Raw genomic sequence first — 17,384 nt, 5'->3', positions numbered from 1 at the left:
CGAAAGGTTTTGGAGGGGAATTGGGAAAGAGCCAGCACATGCACGATTGGTCAAATGAGCTCCTCAGGTGTTGTATCGTTCGGCAATCAGACAATTTAAGACCCTTGTCAGCAAATCTTCAGAATCCTGCTGAATCACAGATGTTTCAGAAGGACAGGGAACACGAGGTTTCTGGTATCAACGCTTCATGTGGGGCCCAGTTCAGTTTGAACAAGAAAAATGACAACAGCGTCTTTGAAAGTCATGAACCCACAACAGCGGCAACTCCGACACATGCAGAGCTCAGGCTAGAGGCGCTTTGTTAGTGTGTTTCACAGTGTCTGCTGGAGTAGGGTCAGTGCTGAGCTTGGGGACAAGTCAGTCTACAATGCTGCATCGGAATCAACAATACAACAATATGGGGTTTGGATCAGAAATAATCCCTTAGACAATGTGGATACAAAGAGATTCTTCAGACAATGAGGATCCAAAGAGATTCCTTTGGTAGTGAGAATCCAAAGAGATTCCTTATTCCATCGGTTTCTAATTGGGGTTCATGATTTTCCAAGGGGTCCTTGGCAGAATCAAATTATCGAGCAATAGTGTGTAAAATACCGGACAGAACGAGAAAGGTGGGATAAATGGAAAACTGTTCACTCTGTTTACACTAATGGGAGTTAGTCTCAGTAATGGAGACCATGAAACTATCATCGATTGTCATACACACCCATCTGGTTCACTAATGGCCTTTAGGGAAGGAAATCTGCTGTCTATATCTGGTCTGGCCTACATGTGACTCCAGACTCATAGCAACGTGGTTCCTCTGAAATGTCCGAGCAAACCATCCAGTTCTCACCATGCTAGAAACTTCAATAAGGGAGGACGATAACTGAAAGAGAGAAAGAAGCCAAAGCTGCCCATGTGGATAGATGTCAAATATCCTGAGTTATCATGATTGTCTCTACTCTGCTACAGAGTTTATGCCAAGGGACATTAGAGATGGGCAGCAAATGCTGGCCTTGGCAGTGACACACACATCCCATGAATGAATAAATTTTAAAAATCTTATTACTTGGAAGGTGCAAGTGCAGGTTGTTATGATCCTTGAGCAGACCCTCTCAGCACTGACCCTACTCCAGCAGAGACTGTGAAACACACTAACAAAGCACCTCTAGCCTGAGCTCTGCATGTGTCGGAGGTGCCGCTGTGGTGGGTTCATGACTTTCAAAGATGGTCTTCTTTATTTGTTCAAACTGAACTGGGCCCCACACAAAACGCTGATACCAGAAACCTCTTGTTCCCTGTCCTTCTGAAATATCCATGACTTCAGCAGGATTCTGAAGAGTTGCTGATGGAGGAACAGACACCCAATTTTTTTTGGTAACTTAGGAACCAATAATATTTTGTTTCAAGTAGACGAGGTTTGAGATTTAAGACGCTTGCGAAGAGAATAAAGCTACAAGATTCCATGGCTTTTAAACAAACAAAAATAAACTTTACTGCACCTGCTCAGAAAGATAAAATAATTTACAATATCCACCTTATACCCTAACATGCTGGGTTAATATGAGCTCATGTGAATTAACAGGCAAACTGTGGTCTCATATCCACACTACTCATTAAATTGTAAACGCGACCAAGATAGAGCCCATGGATTTCACAACAACCCCCCCAGACATCAGTGAACATTGTTAGTCAACCAATCTCAATGAAACTCTGTTTCTCTCATGAGGGATTCCAGTCTTCAACTTCAAAGATCTTGCCTTGGAAGTCTCTCCAAAAGTCGCTTCAACTCAGATAGCCTCAGTGACGTTCCACCTCACAGGGTTTTCATCTCTTCTCCTGAGGCTCCATTGCCCTGGATTCCCGACTATATACTCAAGCACCACTAGGTCTAGATGAAAGGTTTTGATTGACTGGGTAGACAGAGAATGTTCCCTCTTGTGGGCAGGTGAATAACTAGAGACCGAGTGATTGGTGATTCCTTAAACATTGAAGAGGGAATGAACACCAATCAGATTGAATCAGATTAGCCAATCAGCTGTGTTGAAGAGCAGACAGGAATGTTAGGCTAATTAGTGATTCATGACAGTGATAATGGGGGGAGTTCTGAGGGCTCCTAATCCATTGTCCTGTCTTGTAAATCAGCACTGAATGGATCTCAGTTGGTGCGTCTTGTAGACACTGTGTTAGGTGGAAGACTGGCTTCACTAAGGGGAAGTGGTAGCAGAGAGGTATTGTCACTGGGCTGGTATTCCAGAGGCCCAGGGTGATGCTCTGGGGCCCTGGATGTGAATCCCGTCACGGCAGATGAATGGGATTAAAAAGCCTGGTTCACTGATCATCTATAGCGAAGGAAATCTGCCACCCTTACCCAGTCTGGCCTACATGTCACTCCAAACCCAAAGCAATGTGGTTGACTCTTAAATGTCTCTGATGGACATGGGATGGGTAATAAATCCCATGAATGAATAATTTGAAAAAACTAAACAGAGTCCTGAGGACCATGAGCCAATGTAGAATGAACTTGTCCACTCCTGCGTCCAGGATTCTCTTCCATCATTGTGAAACCTTGGGGAGTTCCTTGTGTGTCATGTAAATGGTCCACACTGCAGCCACTGTGCCCCAGTGATGGAGGGGGTGGATATCGAGTCTAGTGGATCTACAAACCATCCAGAATTAAATATTGATATTTCTCTCCCCAGTTGGACTGTCACAAGAGTGGAAAGGTGACACTCCACGAGAGGTGACAGCGCAGAAAGGTTCGTGTGTACAGATTCCGTGTCATTACAGTTATCCATCACATTTGGAAAACCAACCACAAGGTGGAGTCTGGTTTAATAATGAGGAACGAGGAACATCGTCTATAACATTTCGCTCCAAGGATCACAGTCACGAGTTACCACGGTTCCACCATCGGACCCGGCTGTCTGGAGACCTGAAAGATGGCGACTGTTCCCTGATTATAAACAACATCAGACGGGAAGATGCAGGATGTTATTTTTTCAGAATAGAATTTGACAGCAGGAATAGATACAGCTACTATCCTGTAACCCAGCTTCACGTTTCTGGTAAGTGCTGTTATAATTACTCAACAATTCACATTCAACACTCAATGGGAAATAACACAAACTGTGACGTTTACATATTAACACAAAACAGAGCTTATTATAACACACTGTCTGATTCTCAATAACCTGGTGATAGCTTCCAGTTCAGTCCTAAAGCAACCTTTAATGCTGACTTTTATATCAATGATTAAATGTATTCCACTCCCATCGATCTCTCTACTCGTGTCTAACAGTCTATCAGGATCGTTTAAACAACTCAGTTCTGATATCATCCTTGTAAAAGTGCTTTCTCTTGTGGGACTGTGGTTTCTATTTGAACTGATGCTTCACGTTATATTTCTCTAAAAGGATCCATTCTCTGTCTGTTAGATTTCACAGATAAACCCACGATATTCCCTGCTGAAATTATTGCAGGAAAGCGTGTGGATGTAAGCTGCACCTTCAACACAACGTGCAATGGAACAGCAGCACCTGTCTTAACCTGGGACACTCCCACTGACGTACCTGGATCAATCTCAAACACTGTAACTCAGCATGGTGTCACTCTGACCTATACTTCTGTTCTGACCCTGATCCCATCACTCAAACACCACGGACACAGTCTCAGCTGCAGAGTGAGATATCCATCAGTTTCATCGGAGCGGACCCTCGTACTAACTGTGCAAGGTAAGAATGGATACTCTTCCATCTACATTAGCTAGAAGTTCTACATAGTACACTGCAAGATCCCACAACTGCATTGTGTTCAACAACAAATCAATAGTCTTTAACTGATACAAATTAACTTCAGACACTGCAGCAGTCCCTGAATACTGACTCTCCAACACTGCAGATCTCCCTCAGTACTGGCCCTATGTCAATGCAGCACTCCCTCAGCACTGACCCTTCGACAGTGCAGCACCCCCTCAGTACTGAATCTTCGACAGTGCAGCACCCCCTCAGTACTGAATCTTCGACAGTGCAGCACCCCCTCAGTTCTGACCCTCCGACAGTGCAGCACCCCCTCTGTACTGATCATCTGACAGTGCAGCACTCCCTCAGTACTGACCCACTGACAGTGCAGCACTCCCTCAGTACTGACCCTCCGACAGTGCAGCACTCCCTCAATACTGAACTGAAGTGTCTGCCTGGATTATGGGCTTTGTGGTGAAAGAAACTATATTGAATCACACCTTTCACATTCTCAGTGTCTTTCAAAGTGCTTCACAGTCAGTGTAAGTTAATTGATGTTTATTTGTTTTTAGATGCACCACAGAATCTCTCAATTAATTCTCTTGATATGATTAATGCTTCATCGATCAATATAATTGAGAGGAATTCTGCAGTGATAATCTGCTCTGTCGAGAGCTTCCTAGCTTCTAACCTGACGTGGCGACATCTTAATGTCCCAATGAACTGAACAAGTTCCAACAATGAGCTGTGGTTGGTGATTCCTCACGTTACATCCAGGGACACTGGAGACTATCAGTGTGTGGCAGAGAATGAACATGGAGCAGTGGAGGAGTTCACAACCATCACTGTGGAACGTGAGTTAATGCAAACTGCAACATCACTCACACACACACACACACACACAGACACACACACACACACACACACACACACACAGACACACACACACACACAGACACACACACACACACACACACACACAAACACTTGTGTAGACACACGTGCACACAAACAAGCATTCATGTGCTATCCCACATGTGCACAGGTGTGCATGCCTGTATGCTCACACACAGAAGCATACATACAGAATCACACGTGTGCTTGCTCACACACTCACAGACATGTGTGAGTTGTCTGTTCTCCCTGTGCTGCACTGGAGCGTTGCTCCAGATTCTGCTCTGAAACACTGACGACATCAGCTGAACAAGACCCTGTATTGGACGAGCAGCCCCCTGCACAGAGAATTGTAGGTTTATCACTCAATACCCTATTATTCTAAAGCAATTCCTCTACTGTCAAATCACTGTGAACATCCTGATGATGTGAAAGACATTATCTTTTCTTCTAACCTGACAGTGTCTCCTCTGGTAGAAGGCTGTAATTACAGCGTGACAGTTTACATACCCACACGCAGCAAGAGCTGAACAACACTCAGCTTGGATTGAGAAATGACAAGTAACGTTCACACCACACAAGCACCAGGCTGTGAACATCTCCAACAAGAAAGAATCTAACCATCTCCCCTTGATATTCAATCACTTTACCATCACTGAATACCCCACGATCAACATTCTGGGGGATGTTGACCAAAAATCTAACTGGACCGGCCATAAATACTGTGGCTACAGGAGCAGGGCAGAGGCTGGGAATCCTCTGGAGGTGTAAAACTCACCACCACCTCCTCAAGGGGAATTAAGGATGGGTAATAAATGCTGGTCTAGATAGATACAGCCACTTCCCATGAATGTACAAAAAGAAAAACGCTGGACGTGACCATTATAAATGTTGACATAGGAACTTAAAACAGGAAGGAACCCTTGAAATGCACATAGGCACTAAATAGAGAGAGATGAGGCATTGAGTCTTGCTGTGCACTGTGTTTGCTCACAATGAAACCTTTATTTGTATTTAGGTGCACCACGGAACCTATCAATTACTTCTCTTGATATGATTAACGCTTCATGGATCAATATAATTGAGGGGAATTCTGCAGTGATAATCTGCTCTGTCGAGAGCTTCCCAGCTTCTAACCTGAAGTGGCGACATCTTAACGTCCCAATAAACAGAACAAGTTCCAACAATGAGCTGTGGTTGGTGATTCCTCACGTTACATCCAGGGACACTGGAGACTATCAGTGTGTGGCAGAGAAAGAACATGGAGCAGTGGAGGGGTTCATAATAAAAACAGAATTACCTGGAAAAACTCAGCAGGTCTGGCAGCATCGGCGGAGAAGAAAAGAGTTGACGTTTCGAGTCCTCATGACCCTTCGACAGAACTTGAGTTCCGCTGCCAGACCTGCTGAGTTTTTCCAGGTAATTCTGTTTTTGTTTTGGATTTCCAGCATCCGCAGTTTTTTTGTTTTTATCTATTGAGGGGTTCATAATCATCACTGTGGAACGTGAGTTACCGCAAACTTCAACATCACTCAGACACAGACACACACACACACACACACATACAGACACACACACACACACACACACAAAAACACACACACACGTGTGTAAGCATACACATGCATAATTATATACAAACATTCATACACGTACAAACATATACACAGGAAAATACACACCCATCTCAAACACACACACATATTCATGCCCAAACATAGACACACACATGCACATTCACTCACTTATGGACAGACGTACACACACAGACACGCGTGCATGCGCACACACAGATACATGTGTACATACACACACAAGCACACTCACTTGTGCAGAAACACAAACGCACACACACACAAACCCACATGTGAGTTCCGTGTCCTCTCTCAGTGCTGCACTGGAGTCTCGGTGTCAACTCCAATTCTGCGTTGAAGGAAGGTAAACTCCAGATCAACAAGACCCTGAATTGGATGAGCAACCTCCTCAACAGAGAAATGTAGATTTACCCCTAAGTGCTCCATCGATCAAATACAATTCATTGCCTGTCCAGCACTTTGCGAAATCCTGAGGATGTGAAAGCAAGCTTCTTTCATTCTAGATGGACAACACCTCTACTGGTGGGAGAATGTAATTGCAGTGTGACAGTTTACATAGGCAGTGTCAATTATAAATGTGCCATAAGACCTTATCCTGAGGGAAGTTACATGGAAATGCATTCAGACATCAGATACAGAGAGATGATGCATGGAGTCTTGCTGTGCACTATATTGGCTCACATTAAAATCTTTCTATGTTTTTAGATGCACCACAGGATCTCTCAATTACTTCATTTGGTATGATTAATGCTTCATCGATCAATATAATTGAGGGGAATTCTGCAGTGATAATCTGCTATGTCAAGAGCTTCCCAGCTTCTAACCTGACGTGGCGACATCTTAATGTCCCAATGAACAGAACAAGTTCCAACAATGAGCTGTGGTTGATGATTCCTCACGTTACATCCAGGGACACTGGAGACTATCAGTGTGTGGCAGAGAATGAACATGGAGCAGTGGAGGGGTTCATAACCATCACTGTGGAACGTGAGTTACACAGACTTCAACATCTCTCTCACACACGCGCACACACACACAAACACACACACACACACACTCACACACTCATGTGTTGGCACATACATGCACATTTAAACACAGTCATACACTTGCAAAAACCTACACAGAAACATACACACACTCAACTCACACACACACACTCATACACGTGCACACACATACACATACACATGCACACACATTCACTCATGCACAGAAATATACACAAAGACGCACACACATTTGCGCAAACACACACACACATGCACACACAGACACATGCATGCATACCCACAAAAACTCACTCACATGTGCAGAAACACAAACACAAACATACACAGGCGTGAGGTCCCTCTCCTCTCTCAGGGCTGCACTGGAGTCTTGGTATCAGCTCCGATTCTGTGTTGAAGGAAGGTAAACTCCAGATCAACAAGACCCTGAACTGGATGAGCACCTTCTTTACCAGAGAAATGTAGACTTACCCCTCAGTGCTCCATCGATCAAATACAATTCATTGCCCCTAAATCCCCTGGCAAAATTCTGAGGATGTGAAAGTAAGTTCCCTTCATTCTAGGTGGACAGCGCCTCTACTGGTGGGAGAATATAACTGCAGTTTGACTGTTTACATAGGCAGTGCCCATTATAAATATGACAGTAATTTTTCATGAGGGAAGGTACCTGGAAAAGCATTCCAACATTAGATATAGAGAGATGATGCATGGAGTCTTGCTGTGCCCTATGCTTGCTCACATTAAAATCTTTATTTATTTTTAGACGCACCACGGAATCTCTCAATTACTTCTCTTGATATGATTAACGCTTCATCGATCAATATAATTGAGGGGAATTCTGCAGTGATAATCTGCTCTGTCGAGAGCTTCCCAGCTTCTAACCTGACGTGGCAACATCTTAATGTCCCAATGAACAGAACCAGTTCCAACAATGAGCTGTGGTTGGTGATTCCTCACGTTACATCCAGGGACACTGGAGACTATCAGTGTGTGGCAGAGAATGAACATGGAGCAGTGGAGGGATTCATAACCATCACTGTGGAACGTGAGTTACTGCAAACTTCAACATCACTCACACACACACACACACACACACACTCACACACTCACACACACACACACACACACACACACACAGACAGGCACCTGTAAGCACACACATGCATAATTATACACACACAGTCATACACATACAAACACATAAACAGGAAAATACACACCCATCTCAAACACACACACACATTCATGCCCACACATCGACACACACATGCACATACTCTCACTCACGGACAGACGTAGACACACAGACACACGCGCAAGTGCGTACACAGACACATGTGTGCATACACACACAAACATACTCACTTGTGCAGAAACACAGACACACACATACAAACGCGTGAGTTCCCTGTCCTTTCTCAGTGCTGCACTGGAGTCTCAGTATGAGTTCCGATTCTGTGTTGAAGGAAGGTAAACTCCAGATCAGCAAGACCCTGAATTGGATGAGCAACCTCCTGAACAGAGAATTGTAGATTTACGCCTCAGTGCTCCATCGATCAAATAGAAATCATTGCTTGTCAAGCCCTTTGCAAAATCCTGAGGATGTGAAACCAAGTTTCTTTCATTCTAGATGGACAACACCTCTACTGGTGGGAGTGTTTGTGTGTGTGTGTGTGTGTGTGTATCTGTGTGTGTGTCTGTGTGTGAGTGTGTGTGTGTGTGTGTGCGAGTGTTTATGTGTTTGTGTGTGTGTGTGTGTGTGTGTGTGTGCATTCTGACTGAGCTGAGTTCACAGTTTCACACGTTGCTAGGGACCACTTTTCCGCCTCTCTGTCAGACTGTGTTTATCTGACAGCAGGTCAGGCAGAAATAGTCCAGAATGCGCTATGGTTTTGTAGCATTGAAACAATGACATGAACTAAATGAGTGCTGCACCAAATAAAGACATGGAGTGACCACACCAAAAAACCACGTGACTTCCCCAGTTTCACATCTCCCTCAAACACAGAAACACTGGGTTAACACTGACCCTCCTCCCAGAGCCAGTTCACCTCCTGTCCGATGCAGTCAGGAGAGGAAGATCATCTCTCCTCCGATCCTGGGAAACTGAACATTTCCAGAATTAGATCAGCTTCCGGAAGTGTCTCCAGTTAGTCATTCATCTGACAGGGTTGACTCTACAACCCTGGGGACTCATTCCCCTGTAAGTAAAACACTTGCTGCTCCTGTCAAATCTGTTCTGTATAGCATGATCTCTGGATGTCCCAGAGCACTTTACAATTGAGTTCACCCTTTTTTCGAAGTGTGGTTACTGTTGTAATGTAGGAAACGCAGCAGCCAATTAGCGCACAGCAAGCTCCCACAAACAGCAATGTGATCATCTGTTTTTAGTGATGTTGGTTGACGGATACATATTGGTCCCAGGACATCGGGGAGAACTCCCCCCTGCTCTTCCTCCAAATAGTGGCTGTGGGATCTTTCACACCCGCCCGAGAGGGCAGACGGGGACCTCAGTTTAGTGTCTAATATGGGACTAATCTCCAGGCGAGGTTGACTGGATGGATTATTGACAAGGTCCATTCACCCTGTAAAGAGTTTCTCTGGTTTGAAATACCCGATCAAACATCGAGTTCTGTGTCTAAACCTTGTGTTGAAAAGACACCTTTCCAGCTATTCACCTGCCATTAGCTTGTTGAGTCTTCACACGCTCCGTCTGTCCGTGACCAACCCCTCTTAGCTCATCCTTTCCTTGTCGTACATCGAGCTGTTCATCCTGATGGGTTCCATCCTTCCCAGTAACACTCCATCTCCGACATCAAACTAACTCCCAACACGTTGATGAATTGTATGGATTCCAGCGTCAGTTCTTTCTGTCTCAGGCTGTTTTTCTGATCGGGGACCGAGCTGTTCTGAATGGACATTGTGTTCAGTAGTGAACCTCCGACAGTGCAGCACTCCCTCAGCACTGACCCTTTGACAGTGCAGCGCTCCTTCAGTACTGACCCTCTGACAGTGCAGCACTCCCTCAGTACTGACCCTCTGACAGTTCAGCACTCCCTCAGCACTGACCCTTTGACAGTGCAGCGCTCCTACAGTACTTACCCTCTGACAGTGCAGCACTCCCTCAGTACTGATCCTCTGACAGTGCAGCACTCCCTCAGCACTCCCTCACTGGGGAGAATCTGCCTGGGTTTTGGTCTGAAATCATGAGCAGGTCTTAAAACCTTCTGTTTCAGAGAGAGAGAGAGTGTCTGAGAAAAAGAGAGAGACAGAGAGACTGTGTGAGAGAGAAAAAGAGATAGAGAGGGTGTGTGCGTGTGTGAGCGAGAGTGTGTGTATATGAGGGAGAGAGTGTGCATGTGAGAGAGTGTGTGTGAGAGAGAGTGTGTGAGGGAGAGAGTGTGTGTGTGTGTGAGAGAGAGTGTGTGTGTGAGGGAGAGAGTGTGCTTGTGAGAGAGTGTGTGTGTGTGTGCGAGGGAGAGAAAGAGGGAGACAGCAGAAGAGCGAGATAAAGAAAAATGGTAAATGTTTGAGAGAGAGAGAATGTGTGTGTCTGAGAGAGAGAGAGTGTGTGCTTGACAGAGAGAGAGATTGTGTTTGTTTTAGGGAAAGTGTGTGTGTGTGTGAGAGAGTGTGTGTCTGAGAGAGAGAGAGTGTGTGTTTGAGAGAGGGAGCCAGAGAGGATGTGTGTGTGAGAGAAAGAGAGTAGGGCAGAAGAGTGCGATAGAGGGAGATTGTGAGTGTTAGAGAGAGAATGTGTGTCTGTGTGAGAGAGAGAGATAGAGCAGAAGAGTGTGATAGAGAGAGATTGTGAATGTTAGAGAGAGAATGTTTGTGAGAGAGAGAGAGAGATAGAGCAGAAGAGTGCGATAGAGAGAGATTGTGAGTGTTAGAGAGAGAATGTGTGTGTGTGTGAGAGAGAGATAGAGCAGAAGAGTGTGATAGAGAGAGATTGTGAGCGTTAGAGAGAGAATGTGTATGTGTGAGAGAGAGCGAGATAGAGCAGAAGAGTGTGATAGAAAGAGATTCATGAGTGTTAGAGAGAGAATGTGTGTGTGTGAGAGAGAGAGAGAGATAGAGCAGAAGAGTGTGATAGAGATTGTGAGTGTTAGAGATAGAATCTCTCCTTCCTTGTCTTGTCATTAGTTTATTCCCTGGGGCTGTTTAATTCCCTGAAAGGTGCCATTTAAACACAAGTTGTTGTTGTTTGAGGAAGAAACGCTGGGGACAATTTCTGAAAAAGTCTCTGTCTTTATCATTTTCCATTTAGATGAGAAACTGCAGATGGGAGAGGTCGGTCTGATATTGATCTTCACCAGCTTGCTGCAAGGTACAAATTCATTACTGATCGGAACTCAGGGAATTGGATTCTTTCCTGGATTGAGAAAGTGCGCATTTAATTTTAGAGAACAGGTTTAGTGATCACACAGTGAGTGTGCGAATAGCGAGTCAGAGAATATAGCAAAAGAAAAAGCCTCATATGGACTCGAAACGTCAACTTGTTTCTCTCTCCACAGATGCTGTCAGACCTGCTGGGTTTTTCCAGCATTTTCTGTTTTTGCATCAGAGAGCTTGTTTCAATAGGAATGACAGTGCATTTATATAGCGTCTTTTATATAGGGGCTGGAGGAGGTTACAGAGATAGGGAGGGTTGTAGGGACTGGAGGAGGTTACAGAAATAGGGAGGGTTGTAGGGGCTGGAGGAGGACACAGAGAGAGGGAGGTTTGCAGGGGGGGTGGAGCATTTTGTAGAGATAGGGAGGGTTGTAGGGATTGGAAGAGATTACAGAAATAGGGAGGGTTCTGGGTGTTGGAGGAGGTTACAGAGATGGGGAGGATTGTCAAGCCTGGTGGAGACTTGAGAGATAGGGAGGGTTACAGTGGCTAGAGGAGGTTATAGGTATAAGGGTGTTGTGGGACTGGAGGTTGTTACAGAGATAGAATGGATTGTATGGGCTTGTGGAGGAGGTTACATATATAGGGCGGGTTGTTTGGGTCGGAGGAGGTTACAGAGATGGGGAGGGTTGTGGAGGTTGGAGGAGGTTACAGAGATAGGGAGGATTGTAGGGGCTGGTGGAGGCTGCCTTAGGGAGGGTTGTAGGGTCTGGAGCAAAGGGAGAGAGAGAGGAGGTTACAGATATAGGGAGGGAGATATAGTCAGAGAGAGAGCGACTGGGAGAGAAAGAGCGATAGAGAGATTGAGAGACAGACAGAGACTGGGAGCGGGGGAAGAGAGAAGGAGAGTGAGAGAGACAGAGCAAGTGTGAGAGATGGAGGAAGAGAAGAGTGGGGAGGTGTTGGTCTGATGGTCTTTTCACTGGACCAGTAATCCAGAGACCCAGCGTAATGCTCCTGGGACCCTGGTTACAATCCCACCACAGCAGTTGGTGGAATTTGAATTCAATAAAAACCTGGAATTAAAAGTCCGATGATGACCAGGAAACCATTGCTGATTCTTGTATTTGGGTCACAAATGCCCTTCAGGGAGGGAAATCTGCTGTCCTTACCTGGTTTGGCCTACATGTGACTCCAGACCCACAGCAATGTGGTTCACTTTTAAAAAGTGGCCTCTGAACAAGGGCAATTAGGGTTGGCCAATAAATCCTGGCCTAGGCAGCGATGTCCACATCGCATGAAAGAATGAAATAAAAGGACAGAGAGGGACAGACAGAGTCGAGAGAGACCCAGAATGAAAAAAATACAGTAAACAATGGAAAATAAACATTCTGGTCTGATCTGGTCTTGTATACCTTCAAATGGAACACTAGTAAAACAGGGAAATAAGAGTACTGGGCCAAACTGTTAGAGAGGGACACATTTAGAGAGAGAGAGAGAGAGATAGAAAGAGGGAGTCACTGAAAGAGATAAGGACAAGGAAAGAAAGAATGAGAGAGAGAGACAGACAGAGACACAAAAAGAATTAGAAAGAAAGTGATAGAGATGAAGCAGGAGAGAATGAGGAGAAAGATAGATAGAGAGAGAGGATGGTAGAGAAAGAGAACGAGAGGAAAAGAGAGAAAGGCAGAATGTGATGGAACACTGAATCCTTGTCTATGCGTTTTGAAATCCAGCCCAGAACAATCGTTGGAAGATTCAGCGAATGTCCAGTACAGGGGACCCTGCCCAACCTTCTCATCCTGACCTTCCCAGTGGGGCTGAAGAGGGCAGAGAGGAAACCTTGCTCTGTTGTTCTGTTGTCGAATAAACACAACAATTCTGGAACTCTGCCCTTTCTATCTCATGGATTAGAATATAAGGGGGCAGAGGTCATGCTTCAGTCTACATGAAGCCCTGGCTAGACCACACCTGGAGTCACTGTGACACATTCTGGGCCCCGCACCTTAGGAAGGGTATATTGCCCTCGGAGGGAGTGCAGTGTCAATTTACCGGAATGACACCAGGACTCCAAGGGTTAAGTTACAAGGAGAGATTAAACACAAACTCGGCTTGTAATCCCTGAAAGTTAGAATGTTAAGCAGGAGATTTGTTGAAAATTTGCATGATACTAAGGGGAACAGATCGGGGTTGATAAATAGAAACCATTTCCCCTGGTTGGGGGGAGTCTGGGACTCGGGGACAGAGGCTAAAAAGGAGAGGCCGACCTTTCAGGAGTGAAATTAGGAAGTACAAAGGGTGGGAGAAATTTGGAACTCTCTTCCCCAAACGGAAACTGATGCACGATCAAGTTGTTCATTTTAAACCTGTGAGATTGATAGATTTTTGGCATCCAAAGGTATTAAAGGAGATGGGACAAAGGCATATGGGGCTAGTTTGCAGATCAGCCATGAGCTCATTGAATGTTGGAGCAGGCTCGAGGGGCCAAATGGCCTTCTCCTACCCTCATGTAATAGAAACTTACCTGTCAGAAGGCAGTTTATGTTGATGTGAGTCTGAGTCGATGTCTGAACCCAGTTGGTGACTTGTTCCATACAAAGCAAGAACGTTCATGCCCTTCAATGTTCCTGGATAAACCATTAACAAAGCTGGTGACAGACAGTCTCCACATGGTAAACACTGACCGATCAACACATGACATGGCTGTTAACCCCTAAAGCTCAGCGTAAATCAGTTCCCCCCTCGAGACCCCTTGTCCAAAATAAAAGCAACGCACACAATTTGTAAAATAGTAAGTGTCTGTCAGGAAGGAGGAGCAATGAGAGGAGGAAGGGGTTAGGGGGCCTGCGCTTCACCTGATTTGCCGACATAAGAACCAGCCCCTATGTTTTTGCTATGTTGTGTTGCGTCAATATGAACACATATTTGCACAAGGTGAAGGGCGTTGTGGAGGGACTGATAGTTCTCGGTGCCAGACGGTCAATATCCCAGTGACCTTACTGCTGGTCCCAGGCCACTGGGACAGGGAACATCGACACTGCAATATCCAGAAATGGGTGTGATACCACACAGATACCCACCCCCGGCTGTCCTCTTCAAGTGTTTCAGGTATAAAGAACAGTAACTCCTCTAGTTACAAACCAAAGCATCAAAGCAGAGCCAGAAGATCAGAAGAGACAGGCAGAGATGGGAAGCTCCCAGATGAAATTGCGACTTGTCTTGTTCACTCTGACTTTGCTGCTCTCTCTGCAGCTGAGTCACTTCTTCTCCTTGTCGAAGGTAAGCTAAGAGATGTCCCTCTGGGTGAGGTGTTTCTTGCACATGACTCTACGTCTACCACCCAGATAGACTGGTCTCTTCCGCAGTTTGATATTATTATGTTCGTGCCTTTAATATTTGTCGCCCTCTATGAACTTAACATAATTTCCTTCTGTCATTTCCCCTGAAATTCTCATTCTTGTTTTCAATCCCTCCTCAGCCACTCCCTATCTCTGTAACCTCCACCAGGCCTTACAACCCTCCCTATCTCTGAATCCTCCTCCAGCCCCTACAACCCTCCCTATCTCTGGAACCTCTTCCAGCCCCTACAACCCTCCCTATCTCTGTAACCTCCTCCAGCCCCTACAACCCTCCCTATCTCTGTAAACTCCACCAGGCCCTACCATTCTCCCTATCGCTGTAACCTCCTCCAGCCCCTACAACACTCCCTATCTCTGTAACCTCCTACAGACATTACAACCCTCCCTATCTCTGTTACCTCCTCCAGTCCCTATAACCCTCCCTATCTCTGTAACCTTCTACAGCCTCTTCAACCCTCCCTATCTCTGTAACCTCCTCCAGCTCCAACAACCCTACCTAAATCACTGGTCTGAGTCTCACTCCAGGGAATTCAGTCCCATAATGTAGGTCAACACTCCCAGTGCTGAGGGACTGCTGCACTGTCAGAGGGTCAGTACTGTGGAAGTGTTCCACTGTTGGAGGGTCTGTACTGAGGGAGCGCTGCACTGTCGGAGGGTCAGTACTGAGGGAGTGCTGCAGTGTCAAAGGGTCAGTGCTGAGGGAGCGCTTCAATGTCGAATGAGACATTAAACTGAGTCCCCCGTCTGCCCTCTCGGGCGGGTGTGAAAGATCCCACAGCCACTATTTGGAGGAAGAGCAGGGGGAAGTTCTCTCCGGTGTCCTGGGACCAATATTTATCCCTCAACCAACATCACTAAAAAGTAGATGATCTAGGTCACGATCACATTGCTATTTGTGGGATCTTGCTGTGCACAAATCAGCTGCCACATTTCCTACAGTGTGAGTACACTTCAAAAACATCCTTCAGTGGCTGTGAAATGCTTTGGGATGTGGTGAAAGGCGTTAGGGAAATGCAAGTCTGTCTTCCTCCCCCTCTCTCTCCTGGACCTCTCTCACTCTCTCCCTCTCCCTCAATCCTCCTCTCACTTTCCCACTGATAAATTCTTTCTTTTTGCAGGTTGACACTGCGTTAGGTTCTTCGACGATTGAGAAATCTGTGGATTCCCCGGACATGGTAGGTGGAAATTAATTCCTTATTTTAAGGTTCCTCCCTGCTCGTTTCTTCCACAGAAAGTTTTCTGATTTCAAACTGATTTCAGTGGCAGTCTGTCTCGGTTATACTCAGGTGACATGTTTGAAATCGAACCCCCACTTTTTTGCAAAGCGGGGAAGAGGCAATTCCAAGGAAGTGAACATATCCCCACAGGAATTTTAAATGTAACCCACGCCGGGAATAGTGAGAGGGAGACTGATCCAGTCTGGGAGTGGGTTAAAGAGAGGCTGGGAGTCAAGAGTAGGAGAGAGGGATGGAATGGGGGAGGGAGGGATTGGAAGAGAGAGACAGAGAGTGGGACGGGGAGGGGGTGAAAGGGAAAGAACATAGGTGGGAGAGAGTGACAGAGGGAGAAATTAAAGAAGAGATGCAGAGTGAGGGAAAGTGAAAAGGGAAGAGAGATTGTACAAGAGAGAGAAATTAACAGGGAAGGGAGAGTTACAGAGTGAGCCAAAGGTACAAAAATAGTGTGAGAGAGAGGGAGAGATACAGAGTGGGAGAATGAGACAGGGGAGAGAGAGGGGGAGAGACAGGAAAAGGGAGAGAGGAGAGAAAGATTGGGAGAGAGGGCAATTGAGAGGAAGAGTAGGAGAGAGAGACAGGGAGAGGAAGAGTGGAAGAGTGGAAGAGAGAGAGATACGGAGCAGGAGAACACCTCCTCCGGTCCCGAAGTTCTTCCAAAATCTCTGAAATTACTGCATCTCCCGGGTTCCCCTGATTCCCATCGCTCCACCATTGGCGGCCGTGCCTTCAGCTGCCTGGGGCCCTGAGCTCCGGAATATCCTCCCTTAACCTCTCTGCCTCTCTTTCCTCTCTCTCTCTCTCCTTTAAGACGTTCCTTAAAAACTGACATCTTTGACCAAGCTTTTGGTCACCTATCCCTAATATCTCCATATTTGACTCAGTGTTAGATTTTTCTCTGATTTACGCTCCGGTAATGTGGGCTGGGACATTTTGCAATGTCAGAGGCGCTGTGTAAATGCAAGTTGTGAGTGTTATGTGGAAGGGAGACCCCAGGCGGCAGTCAGTGCCAGAGACTGGAGTCATTGTGTGCAGACCATATCTAATCTCTCCGAATGCACAATCGATTTGACTGTCAGCCAAAGCATTTTTGATATTTGATCCTTCTACCTGTTTATAACCAGGCCTACATCATACACCGAGAGGCTGGTTAATCAACAGGCACCTTAGAGGATCGAGTGAAAGACAAAGAGGACTTGCATTTCTCTAGCGCCTTGCAACACATCAGGACGTC

Source organism: Carcharodon carcharias (assembly GCF_017639515.1).
Source record: "Carcharodon carcharias isolate sCarCar2 chromosome 29 unlocalized genomic scaffold, sCarCar2.pri SUPER_29_unloc_27, whole genome shotgun sequence".
In the NCBI taxonomy this organism is placed as follows: Eukaryota; Metazoa; Chordata; class Chondrichthyes; order Lamniformes; family Lamnidae; genus Carcharodon; species Carcharodon carcharias.
This window is presented reverse-complemented; position numbering follows the sequence as displayed.